The sequence below is a fragment of the Canis aureus genome, chromosome 12 (assembly GCF_053574225.1).
Source record: "Canis aureus isolate CA01 chromosome 12, VMU_Caureus_v.1.0, whole genome shotgun sequence".
Taxonomy (NCBI): domain Eukaryota; kingdom Metazoa; phylum Chordata; class Mammalia; order Carnivora; family Canidae; genus Canis; species Canis aureus.
Genome location: NC_135622.1, coordinates 31,647,443 through 31,661,651, shown reverse-complemented (window position 1 = coordinate 31,661,651; position 14,209 = coordinate 31,647,443). Strand labels below are relative to the sequence as shown.

The 14,209-nt window shown below is 36.2% G+C and overlaps 1 long non-coding RNA gene across 16 annotated transcripts in view; it reads right to left on the bottom strand.

Moving 5' to 3' along the window:
* LOC144280927 (uncharacterized) overlaps positions 1 to 14,209 on the bottom strand; it is a 764,680-nt gene that overhangs the window by 462,316 nt on the left and 288,155 nt on the right. For 2 of the 16 annotated variants that reach the window (XR_013349360.1, XR_013349367.1), the window contains one exon: positions 9,188 to 9,329. The exons of the other annotated variants lie outside the window; for them this stretch is intronic. This is a non-coding gene — a long non-coding RNA (uncharacterized LOC144280927). The remainder of the gene's footprint in view (positions 1 to 9,187; positions 9,330 to 14,209) is intronic. 16 annotated transcript variants of the gene reach the window in all.

The window sequence follows — 14,209 nt, the reverse complement described above, 5'->3', positions numbered from 1 at the left end:
GGATGAGTACTGGGTGTTATTCTGTATGTTGGCGAATTGAACGCCAATAAAAAATAAATTTATTATAAAAAAATAAAAATAAATAAAATCCCTCCCAAGCCAACTATTTTTTAAAATAAGTGAATATAATATGGCATACAAATATCTCTGTATTCTGGCTCTTGCTTGTCTCTCTTCTTCACAATCATCTCAAGCATTAATTGCCCTCTCAGGAAGTTTCCCCCTGACTCCTCAATCTGGGTTAAGAACCTTGCTTGGGATCCTAGGAAATGTTGTGCTTACAGAATCAGAGCATGTATTGTTATGTACTGCATAATTAATGGTTTACTTGACTCTCCTGCCATCTAAAAAGTGAACTCCTTAAAGGTAGAACTTCATCTTCATTAAATTTTAAATTCCCAGCAATTAATATAATAACTGACAGAGAGCAAGCAACTAATAAATGCTTAGTGAATAGATAAAATGAAAAAAATAAAAATGAAATGGCATTTTTCTTACATAAAGCAAAAAAGTGCTGGGGGTGGTGAAACGAAAAAGTAGTAGGAAAAGAAAAAGACTTCTAAAATAAAAAGAAGTATAGTAAAGGACTGGGAAAAGACCAACCTTCTTTATCAGTTTACAAATCCCTTAAATTGCCACAGTGGCTAGTATAAAACATTTAACATTCCTAATTCCTTTTGGCCTTGCTCCTGAATCTCAGATGGCTGAACACAGCATAGGATTCTCTTTAAATCCTTAGCCTGGTGGTAGAATGAGTTAGGAGAAATATGAAATCTTTTTTCTCTCCTTCAACACTAAGAATTGTTTGCATTATGCTAAAAAAGACAGAGCCATTTTGCAGCTCTATTCTTCATAAATACGTTCCTTACAGACTTGCTGAACACAGCAAAATTAAAACATCCCTTTTTCACTGGCTTTCTCCAGAGAAGAAAGAAAGCAAAATTTAAAAAGAATTTTTAATAATTGTAGAATTCCTTGGCTTAAAAAAAGCAATGTATCAGAAAGTATGCATGAAATTAAATCCAGTCAGTCCAGAGCCTAAGATTAAAAAGTTGTCAGGGCATGTAAGTGATCAATTATGACATCTATGAACTTGGAGCCAAGAGACCTTGATTTCACATCTTTGTTTGGGATAAGTCATTCAAACTCTCCTGGCACCAGCTCTATGTTGTAAAATAGGGATATCGCTCCAGTTTGCCTCATAAGATTATTTTAAGAATCAATTTCATGCCTTCCAACATGTATTTTAACAAAGACTTTTTGAATGTCACTCTTCTAGGCATCATTGATGCAGCCCTCCTAGAACTCACATTCTAGTAAGAAAGATATAGAAATCAAGTAAGTAGATGGATGTAGAAATTCAAGGAATGATGAGTGCTCATTAGGAAAGTATACCAGAGTAAGGGGATAGAGAATGACCGGGAAGGCATGCATTTGTTAGGGAAGAGAGGCAACTTCTCTCTGACAAATTGATTTCTGAGAGGAGAGCTGAGTGAAATGAGAGGGTAAACTGTGTCAACATCTATAAGAAGAACAAGCTGCAAAGGAAAGGTCCTGATGTAGGCACATGCTTGGGACTACCCAGGACCAGCAAAGAAGCCAGGGTGATTGAATCCAAATAAATGAAAGGAAGAAAAAAAAATAAGATTAGAGAGAGAGACTGGAGCCAGATATATGTGTGCAAGTATTTTATAAACTATTGCTGATTACAAAATTACAAGGTTGATTTACCCCAAATGGCAGGAAATATTGGCATCATTCTTCATAAATTTTAAATGGTTTGTATTTATCACTTTAGATGTTGAAGTAGTGTTGTTCATTGTATAGGTATAGATTACTTTATCAAATGAACTATCTTTGCCGTACATGAACACATGTGTACATACACACAGTGCAGAGCTCTGTCTCTACCCTCTATGCCTGTGACAGAACAGTATGGGATTTCTCATTTTCCTTAGACATTAACAGCAAAGCAACAAGAACAAATAGTACCATAAATACCTCCAAAGTTATGACTTTTGTTGAGTCTAAGGCAAAAGCCAGGCCCTTGTTACAACTGTAGCCTAACATTGGTTTTACTATTAGAGAAGAACACTGAAAACTTAGAGATGAGTCAAAACAAAAGCAATAGACATCAATCAAAGTATTGATATTGGAAACCAAATGAAATAATTAAATGAGCTAGGATATACATGGAGATTATAAAGAAAAATCATAAACAGAAAGAGGGCACACAAATTCTTGTTAGATGACAGCCGAGGTTGGGCCACTAGAGTAGACAATGCTATAACCAGATCCCTAGAGAACATTTGGTTCTATAGGGATCTCAAAAATATGCAGCCCACAGAAAGCTTAAAAATAACAGGAACTTCAACATAGTGAAATGCACAGCTACAGTTTTAGAATTCCTTTTCTCTGACCCTCTCCTTTGCTACTAGCATCTGCCCCTCTAGTACACTTACCTGCCACCTCTGACCTGCCTCTTCTACAGTCCTCTCTCAAACATTGTTTGCAATGCTTATTCTCTCTCCTATGTTTAATGCCTACATGGTTTTTTTGCAAGACAACTCCCCCAGTGTGTCTTTCTGTGCTAGTTTCTCAGTGTATCAATGAACAAAACTAATCTTCCCTCTCTCTCTAATCAGTTTTCCTTTATAACTCCACAATTTTTGTTCTATACACCCTCTCACCTACTCCCCAGTAATCAATTACTGAGCTCCATTAATTCCCCTTCAATATCAGCTGTCCCCTTCCCTCTGTTGGCCCCACTTCTCTACCCTTTGTGTACAGAGGAGTGGCTTCTCAGCATACCTCTTCCTCTAGTCTGTCTCCTTTTAATGTATTTAATAAAATACTACCAGGTATCTTCCAAAGTGTACCCCTAATTAGGCCACTCCTTTAAAAAATCTTGTACCTAAGAGTATTAGAGCTATAAAAATATCAAAACAGAAGTTTGTAAAGAAATTTGGACAAAATTAGAGATCAGGACCTGTATTAGTTTGCAGAGTGATCACAGATCACTCTAATACCTTATTATCTAGATTCTACAAAAAATCCAAATGTGAATAATTCTTAGTCTCCAGATTTATGAACATTTCATCTTCAAGAATACATAAATACTTTCCTTCTACAATTCAACATGTTCCAAATATGCTGCATTGACAGTTCCCAGTATAACAAAAGCTTATTTCTGGTTTTGTTGTTGTTCCCTGACTTTAGGTAAGAACTAAGAGTTAAGTGTAATGGCATATTCATTTAGAATTTCATGTGCATTCCACTGATGTCAGTAGATTGGCATTAATTATACTGGAACAGAATATTTGATGTATCTTAAAAAAAAATCAGTCATGTGGAACAGTACACAGCCTTGAGTTTTAAGTACGAATTTGGAATCTTAATTCAGAAAGCCTGATACTCATACAACTCCCACTGTGTAAAATTTCTGACCTTCAGATAAAGCCTCAGTAATGTTTTACATTTATCCATAAAGCACTAGAATGAGAGACAGTGTGTGCTTGCTTCCCTGAAGCTTTCATCATTCTCCAGTGTTTTATAGTAAAATTTGTTTCAATTTCTAAGCTACAGAGTCAAAATGCTGTGACCAAAAGCTATGGGTCATATTTTCTTTGTATTACAGAAGAACTAAACTGACCATCTTTTTGTGTGCAATATATATCAGAGTGGCAAGGAATGTTTTTTCCATTGTATAAAACTTCTCCCAAGAAACACCCCCAAGCAATACATATTTTTTAACACCTAACCCAAAAGCAACTCCCACAGATAATTTTTTTCAGTCTAACAACCCATAAAGTTCAAAGTGTTCTAGAACTTTTCAAAACTATAGTATTGAAACTACAATTCACATAGCATGCCTGCACATGCATGCATACATACACACACACACACACACACACACACACACACACATTAAGCAGTTTTTCAGCCATCTCACCAATGGATCCCCCACGGATAGGTTCTAAGAACCAAGATGGGCAGGTGGAGGCAGGATAAATATGTGGTTGTGAAATGAGGAGCAAAGGAGATCCAGAAAGACTATTCTAGAATAGCAGTGATCTGTGAGCCAAAGAGGCCATCCAAAGAAAATCCAAGACAAGGAGGACCAAGTGAAAAACCATGCCCAGAAAAAAGATTTTCAGCTGGGTTAAGTGAGTCTGAGAGGAATTTGAATAGAAGGCTCAGGCTTGAATTCCCTGAAGCACCAATACACATAAAGCATGACCACATACCACAGCAGATTGGCTTTGCCTGTAGGTAAGGAGGCTACTCATAGCCAGGAAGGCTATTCACGCACAAGATGTTTTTTATACAGGCTAAATGTCCACTTTGAAAAAAAAATTGTTATGAAAACTGTCATACACTCAAAAGACTAGTATGTGATTATTAAACACAATTTTTATAAAAAGCCCCTGACAACATGGGGGAAAGCATGTGTTTTAATAACAAATAGAAAAAAAGATAGCAAACTAAGTGGATACAATATAACTGCTAAAAACAAAATTATGAATTAAAGAGAGGGCTGACAAAAAAAAAGAGGGCTGACAGATTACACCAAAATTTTGTTATAAATTATTGTAAGGTTTTTCTTTTTTGTCATTGTTTTCTTTTATTGTTGCTTCATTTTCTGCATCTGTGCATTTTCTTAAATTTTTTTCTTTTTGTGCATGAATTAGTTTAATAAGAAGAAAAATACTAATAAATCTCGTTTATTTTCTAAGTTATACCATCCAGAATTGTGCTGTCACAAAAAAAGAGTTCAGAAGTGGGAATCAGAGGTCCTGAGTTTGAGAATAAACCTGATGCTGTCTGATGGTGTGGATTTAAGCAAGATACTAAACTCTATAATAATAGCCATCATCTTTTGACCTAATGAACATCTACTCTTTGCCCACGGTATCTCATCAAATATTCACATCAATGAAGTAGATAGGTCTTGTTCCACCATTAATTATATAGATGAATGAACTAAGACTTAAATTAAATAACTGCCTGAGACTACAGAGCTAGCAAATGGCAGAACAAGGAACAGAACTCAGAACTGCATCTCCTAACCTTTTCAACCATAAAGATATGCCGTGAGTCTCAGATTGTTCTATGCATGAGTTCCCATGAAGGCAGGATCTTGTATTAGTTTGGCTCACAGATATATCACAAGCACTCAGACCGTGCTTAGGACACAGTAGGTACTTGGTAAATATCTGTCAAAATACCTGCACAGGGGATTGAAATCACAGATTTGAGAGCTCTGGAACAGCTCTCAAAAGTCACCTTTTACAAGCTGAAATTTCTTTGGAGTCTCACAATTTAACTTAAAGCTTTATGTGGACTTTGCATTCTACCTCATAACATCACATATGTGGTTTGTTTTTTTTTTAATATATTTTTTTAAGTTTTTTTTATTTATTTATGATAGTCACAGAGAGAGAGAGAGAGGCAGAGACACAGGCGGAGGGAGAAGCGGGCTCCATGCACCGGGAGCCCGATGTGGGATTCGATCCCCGGTCTCCGGGATCGCGCCCTGGGCCAAATGCAGGCGCCAAACCGCTGCACCACCCAGGGATCCCCACATATGTGGTTTAATAACAACATCACAGTATGTGGCTTAACCTAAATATTTTTCAAACTATTCAACTCTTAAGTAATCCTCTTTCCCTCATCAAATAGGTAATACTGGTGCTCCTGGAAGATTCAATAAATTTATTATATGGTTTCCTGTATGCCTGGGACACACCATATACCACCATGTGTACATACGTGGGTAAGGATCTTGGACCTAAGTAGCCTCAAATGTTTTCATCAGCTCAAAAATGCTTTGCTTTTGGAACAGAGCATAATCTACCAGATAAAAACGAACTAATAAGACATACAATGGAACATCTGTATTCTGGACATAAAAATGTTATGTCTTTCATCGAAGACTGCATTAAGGTTTTTTTGGCAGCTGAAATTAAAATTAGTTCATTTTAGCTTATAATGAACCAAACCCCTAGGTCTTTCTTATAGAAACTGTTGTACACCAGATACTCCTCATCTTATACTGGCATATTTTTATTTTTTGAACCTATGTGAAATATTTTATATTTCCTCCCTAATAAAATTAATCATTAGGTTCAGGTCATCATTCCAGTCTGTTGAGAACTTTCTTAAACCCAGTAGTGTCATCTATCATAGTATCCATCTGACAGAAAATTGTCAGATATGCCTTTCATATCTCCAGCTACAGCATTTACAAAATAAACACATAAATGAAAAGTGCAGGACAGAGCTTTAGGGTGTGCCACTAGACACCTTCATCTAGGTCAAAGATACTCATGATCAAGAGGAAACACATGCCTTAGTAAAAGGACATATCAAAATCCCTGTGTGAGCATGAGATATTTTTATATTTTTCAAAATAACATGAATTAGCTTTAAACGACTAGACACGCTGAACTAGGATGACAAAGAATAATTCATCAACATTCTAGGTACTGTTGATCAATTACCTGTGAATTTGCCCATCTGCACTTTCATCTGTTTTTGTCTACAGGATATAAAAAAAAAAAAATGTTGACCGCATAAGCTTCTAAATCAGGATCTCTGATGAACCATTCTAGTAGTTTGTTTTTTAATGATGCTAATTTGGCACTATTTAGTTTCATTGCTTTCTCTCTGAGAGTTCAAAAACAATAGGTATTTTTTTCTAGAAATTAACATACATTTCACTGGTACAAAGATTCTGGAATTTTCCTTTTATCCATCACTTCTAAGATCACTTTCATCTATCGGGAGCAGATGTTTACAGAACCCCACTACATCACCCCCCTCCAATCTTCCCTGAAGGTCACTAACACTTTCCTCCTTCATATCTGCCAGAGAACCTTCTCTGCCAGAGGAGCCTGCTAAACCTATGAGCAGCGCAACTGAATCCCCCTCAGAGAGACAGCTGTGAGGCACTGTTCCACAGTCTCTCAGGACCATGAATATAATTCCCAATGGAACAATTCACTACATTGTACGTCTGCTAGCTTTCCTCCCTTCCTCTCACTTTCCTATTCCCATTCTGTTTCCTGGGATCACTTCCCATAAAACTAGTTGCACCCGAATCCTTATCTGAGTATGCTTTGGGGAAAATCAAAACTAAGACACAATCTCCAACCTCCCAGTACTGTTCCATCTGTGTGATTTTTCTAAAATTACTGAAAGTGTTTGCCCAGTCACATCTAATGTTGCTTCACTACCCATGAATACAGTGCATTTGCACATATAGACTAGAAATCATTGAAAACTGACATATGGGTACTTTCCTATCACTGCTCCATTTCTTTTGTGCTTCAGTGGCCCTTGGTCATGCTTATGTCACATTTTACAATATGAAAGTCATCCTTCTTGCTGGAGAAGTGGAAAACAAAATAGCAGTTAAGCAGTATTGTCTTTTTCTCTCTCAAAATACCTCAAGGTCATACTGAAAGTCTTCAAAAGAACTCAAGGCTAAAATATATATATAGTTCTAAAATGAAGCAAAACCCAGATATTCATTTAAAAAGTTAAATTAACCATTTATAAGATAGTTAGCATCTATCTGTAACTTACTAAGAGACTAAGTAGTTTTGCAAGTGGGACTATTGTTCTGATCACCCAAGGGTCTAAATTCCAAACTAGGGTTCTATTATTCTTTCAACAAAAACTTCTTTAGTTCCCAATATGTGTCAGTCACCGTGCTAGAAAATGGGGAGCTACATCTGAGAAGATATGCCCCCTGACAATAAGAAGCTTACAGCTGAGTGGACAGCATTAGCATAGGTAGAGGCAGAAGTGATCCTCTTGACCATTCCATATCATTCCACTATAGCCACTTAAGTAGGGTCTTGAATTTCTATACTGAATTGATAATTCATATCCTAAAGCTTCTGGGTCCTTTTGATAAACTGGCATATTCTTCCTCCTACACTTTTTTACCCAGATGATAACATGGAATATTCCTCACAGCTCCCAAAATTCTTTGTGATGTTCTAATCCCTTTTAATTCTCTTCCACTAGGAAGTTTCATTTGGCTGAAAGTAAATGGCACCTTATTAAAGATACAAGAAGATTATGCTGGAGGCAGAGGCACTGAGGGGGATGTGCAGAGTCTATACGAAATGGCCCTCACGGGAAACCTGCCAGATGAGCACAGTATGCCAAAAATGACCATCTTGTGGTCAAGAACATCAGCCTTAGAAAACGGAACACCTTCTCTGAAACTGCCACAAAGCAGATCTATTCCAAATGTGGCCTGGCACTAACCTGCATTAAACCCTGGTAAGGAACCAAGGTCCCACAACACTAGTTACATGTGGTAACTGGAAGGACACACTTAGGGATATGTCACTTCAGATACTGCTTGTCTTTGCAAGAAGCCTTTTCAGGCTGAACACAAAAAATTCACTTCAGACATACCACATGTGATTTTGTACACTGTTTATAATGACCTTTTTCAGAAAATGCACTGTTGACATGATTCTTTCTTTTTTTAGACCAGCATAGCAATCACTTTTAGAAAACTCAGCTATTGAAATACCTGAGTTTAAAAGAAGAAAATTCACTTTCTATTATGTTTCTTTCATTAAAGTGAGTCAGATGTATCATTGCTGTTTAAGAAGCATTATTTAACATATTTTTTTCTGGAAGAAAAACACTTCAGGAAACACAGTAAGAGGTTTTCAAGCCCATGTTATGGAAAAGCTTCTTGCTAATGTCCCATTTCCCCTCCTCCAATCGAATAAGCCTGATATAACCTGGCTGAAGAGATGATAAATTATAGAGACAGAGATACTTTGGTTTTCTGTTCCTTTACTAGCTCTGTGGCCTTAAGACAGTCACTTAATCTTCCTGAAACTCAGTTTCCTCTTTTTCAAAATAGACTCTTCAAGGATTAAAAGACATGATATATTTACAATGCCTGGCGTAGAATCAGTACTCTGCAGAATAACTGATGGTCATGGAGTTAGTAATTGCAACAGCAGCTGCTGTACTCGAAGACAACTTGCAACTCAGGCCTCTGCTCTGGTGCTCTAACAATTTCCATGCCCTGGCTCTGGGAGTCCACAGGTTTGGGAGATCTCCTATTAGTTTTCACTCCTAGTATCTTAGACAACTGAAGTTTTCATGCATATACAGTGACTCAGGATTAAGGACAATACCAACTTACTCCAATTTGTGAGGCTGTCATCCCAAAGACTCTAGGCTGCCTACATGTAATTTATTATTCTTAGAGAGTTTCCTCGCCTCATCATAGAGGGTAAAGGAGAGAAGTCTTTGTCCATTCCAGAAGTCTCTTTTAGAGGATGAACCTGTACAGTAAATATTGTTTATTTAAATCAACTCTTACTTATTAAATCTTATTATTTAATCAGACTTATTAAAACAAGAGTTACTTCTAATGTTAATTCATCTGATATGGGTATTTTCTAACAACATTAAATGCTAAAGAATCAAAACCTGGCCTGTCAAACATACAAAATGTTTGATATACAGAGGAATGTCAAGATATGTGATGCTTCTAGACTAAACACTCAATGTTTGTCAGATTGTTTTACTTGTCAACCACATTACTGTATAGTAAAATACATCATCAAAAAGCATTTCTTGGGCACCCTGGGTGGCTCAGCAGTTTAGCGCCGCCTTCAGCCCGGGGCCTGATCCTGGAGTCCTGGGATCGAGTCCCACATCAGGCTTCCTGCATGGAGCCATTTCTCCCTCTGCCTGTGTCTCTGCCTCTCTCTCTCTCTCTCTCTCTCACTCTCTCTCTCTCTCTCTGTCTCTCATGAATAAGCAAAAATTTTAAAATCTTTAAAAAATTTTTTTAAAAAAGCATTTCTTTGAAAGGGCATTTCTTTCGTTGGTCTGCCTGCTTTTGCTGTAAAGCTAATTAGCCATGACAATTAGCATAGGTGCAGATCCTAAAAGAAAGAGGATTAGCTGAAATGAAACCATGCTACAGGTAAGCCAATGTAATAAAAATAAAGCATGAGACCTAACACCAGGCAAAAATGCTGTACTTCCTCAGGCTCACAGACACCAAATACATCCTTTTTGACACCTGCTGGAATGATAAGCATTTTATAGTCTGGTAGGTATTTTTTTTTTTAAGTGAACTTGCACAAATGGCATTTTAATACAGAATACAATCCAAATTCAGAAATTTTATACATTTCAAGGAAAACATTCAGGCAACATCAAAGAACTCGAGACCAGAAAAGCCTTGATATGTAAAACTCAAAATTTACAAGAAAATCAATATGAAACTTTTTTTGTATATGTAGATACTGCTGCATCACATTTAAAGCAGATCAGAATTCTTCATTGATAGTTCAAAAATATGAACTCTAAACAGAGTACATGTTGTAGCAGAAGCATGTCCATACACCAGTTTCCATGGTAGTCTATGCTGAAATATTCCACTAGAGGGATAAAGTACTTGAAAGAAGTGACAATTTGTCATCTGGTAGCACCTTGGACCTCTGCAGCTCTTTAAAGGGCTTTAATCGCTTAATTTTGAGAGGTTCATTGGGAGCTATAGTTTCTGCAGATTGTGGATTCCTTTTCCAAGGAATAAACACATTGCATTTTTTGAAGGGAATAAACAGCAAAAATGAGGTTCCACGTACTGTGAAGGTCATGGTCACCACCATTAGAATAAGTTCCTTCTTTTTAGTTGAGAATTGGAATGAGTTTACAATGACCTCAGTGTAGAATGTCACATCTCACAGATGAGACTAAGCCAGAGAAAGAAATTAATGCTCAGGGTAAGGCCATTTTACCAATACTCCACAATCCACCTTGGTATTTTATGCTCATATAAATTATTTTCCTTTCAGTTAAAAAAATCCATTGTTCTATGCTCTATGGTTTTTTTTATAAAGCTACATAAAAAAAAGAAATTTAGTTTTGCTGTTTGCCTCTGAAGCAGGACAGATGTTTAAGAAATTAGTTAACTTCAATATATGCAAATCTTATTTTTCCTAAAGGGAAAAAATTGCTAATGATGTTCTTGCAACTACAAACTTCTCCTCACCTGAGGAGGTCATTTTAAGAATTACTTGTTATTCAAATTGAAAACAGAATTAATGAGAACAGTCTAAATTGTTTCTTGGGCATATTACTCTAATGGTGGGTAAAACTTAGAAATATTCATTCCAGGGATTCCAATGATCAGTTTTACTGAGTCATCAATTCCTTAATTACTCAATAACACACTTGCTATTCCCCTCCATTTCTAATGAGAATAATCTCTGTCACAAATTTGGTGAGTGATTTCATTATTTTAGTACAGCTAAGAATAGCAACATTTAGAGAAACCATTACATTTCAGAGAGACTTATACCAGCTTCAAAAAGGGAAGATACAGTTTTTTAAAAAAATAGAATTTAAGGAATAGGCATAAATTTGAGACCACCAGTATATTGCTTTCATTATCTGCATGTTTGAAAATTCTTAATGATACTTTCAAAGGCTTATAGAATGCTTTGTTTTGGTTTTTGATTCAATAGTTGGTTGAGAAAACCTGAATCCATTAAGTGAAGAAATTATCAAATCTCAGGCCTGGATGGCAAGAGACAGAGAATGTGTTGTGTCATCAACTGCAAGGATGATATGCACCAACACTTAATCCCTCAGGACCTCACTGTCTGTCATAGCAAAGTGACAAGGCTAGACTAAGTAATCCCTAATGTCATTCTTTGTATTTACTGCTAGTACATATTTGAAAGACTCATCAGAACTTTTTTTAACATGTCAACTAACTTTTATGAATATTTTTAAAGATAATTAAGGTAAGAAGATAGCCATATAATTGCATGTACATTAAAGAAAAGTTCAGAAGGATACATAATGGTTCATGGGAAGAAGTTGTGTGTGCACGTGTGTGAGTGGAGAAAGGAGAAGTGCTTTGTCTCTTTATATTCTTCTGAAATCTATGAATGTTTATGCCAAGAGCATTTAACTTTTGCAATTAGAATAAAACCAAATATACATGAAAAATGCAGTACAAATATTTCTTCACAATTACTATTTTTGAATTTCAAATATACAATTATTATTCCATGGCTGTACTGATACAGTATTGTTGTTGTTTCTTTTTTTTTCTTTTTTTTTTCAGAAAATATTCAAGTTTAGAGTGGTCTTAATCCTGATGTTCTCCTTTTTGTCTGCTTATCTAGTTTCTACTTAACTCCCACATCCTGTTCACATATCACCTCTCTCTCCTCCTGCCCTGGATTTTCATAAGCAGCTCCACTCTAGTACTTGAATAGTCATGTAGTCATGTTCATATGTCTCTCTCTTTCTCTCTCTCTCTCTCTCTAGGACCCAAAGACAGAGACCTTGTCTTACTCTATTTCCTCTCAAATTCTTGTTTTTTTAAGATTTTATTTATTCATGAGAGACACAGAGAGAATGGCAGAGACATAGGCAGAGGGAAAAGCAGGCTCCTCAAAGAGATCCTGATGCGGAACTCGATCCCTGGGATCACGCCCTGAGCTGAAGGCAGGCACTCAACTGCTGAGCCACCCAGGTGTCCCTATTTCCTTCTAAACTCATAGCACAATGCCGGGCATTGGGAGGAGACTCTGTTTATTTTATCCCTGGAACATACTGTGATGGAATCTGACACCTTATAAGCTCTACTCAAGAGATTTTTTTTTTATGCCATTATAAACATATGGAGAAAGAAAAAGTAAAAATCTGACTGCATGTTGTAAACATAGACACATTAAGAAAAGTAACTATTTGAGCTAATGTCAGTAGAAGTATGTTAACTGAAGAAGAAACTGTTTTAGGGCTGGTTTGCCTGGGCTTCCCAGGTAGAGTCAGATTCATTGACAATCATCTAAAGGTACTCTATCATCTAAATTTTTTTTTAATTTCTAATCCAAAATTCTGCAATAATAGGAATTAAATTTAATGAAAAATGGTGAAGTGTCGGGCTGGGTGAAAATAGTAAGAATAGAGTTGTGAATTGTGTCTCTCTGTACATGACTGCTAAGGTTAGCATCAAGAAGTGGCTATTTCTTAGAAGAGGCAGCTGAGACCCAAGACTGAATCAGAGGCAGCTGATTTGTAATGGACAATAACTTGTAATGCTTAAGGATATGGAAACACAGAATTCAAGTTCACTTTTTATCACTCATTCTATGACAATTTGTCCAAGTCACTTCAGTTATCTGAGCTTAATTTCCTAATCTATAAAATAACTTAGAGCAATGCCTGCCTATGGGATTTTTGGAAAGATTAGATGCCCTAGTATATAGACAACCAATGCATAAGCTATTTATTGTATATGGATATAGAATACTATTGCTCACTATAGGGATTTCTTCAATAATTCTTCCCTGACCTCCAACATTAGGTGGAAATGCATGGTGGAGTGGGAATAGGCCAATGCATGGGAACCCGAAGACTTCTGGTCTTTGCTCATACCTTTCTAATTGGGTAGCTTATGGCAGTGTCTTAACCTCTCTGCATTGATTCCTCACTGGGAATAAAATAATAATATTATGTTTAGATAGCTGAAATATTTAAAATACATGGAAAAATGGTCGTGAAATGCTTTTTTGCAAAGCCGAGAGCTTTCAGCCAAGACAAGCACATTTGTGTCTTGAAAAGTGGGTGACAGAAAGGTAAAGTGACTCATGCTAGGATGTTCAGCTTACTGTTATATATAGGAATAAACTAGGCTAGAAACTAGTTTCAAATTCCTTCTACTCCACTACCTATCTGAATAAGTAGATCATGTACACAAAATATTGGTCAAAAAATATATAACAGTATACAAATGGAAGCTCTGTTTTTTAATATAGAAGAAGAAAGCAAAACATATTTATAGGCATAAATAGGCTTAAATAATATTCAGACATTGAGGCATTACTGTTCAGTTACATTATGAAACAAAATACATTTACTGTATATTTTTGACAATGACTTCACTGACTAGCTCTTCACAGTTACTACTGCTTTCTAGCCACTCATCTACTTTTCATCAAAATTATAAACCTTTTATTTCCAAGTCTGTTTGGGTATAGCTGGTGCTTGTCCTGGTTATACAACCAATAATTTATTTAAAAATTCATCTCAACCTTCACCAAAATGTTCTTGAGCATTTACCAAAAAAATCAACCTGACTTTCTTGCAATCAAAGTTTCTAATGAACTTTATCTATCTTTATCTATTATCT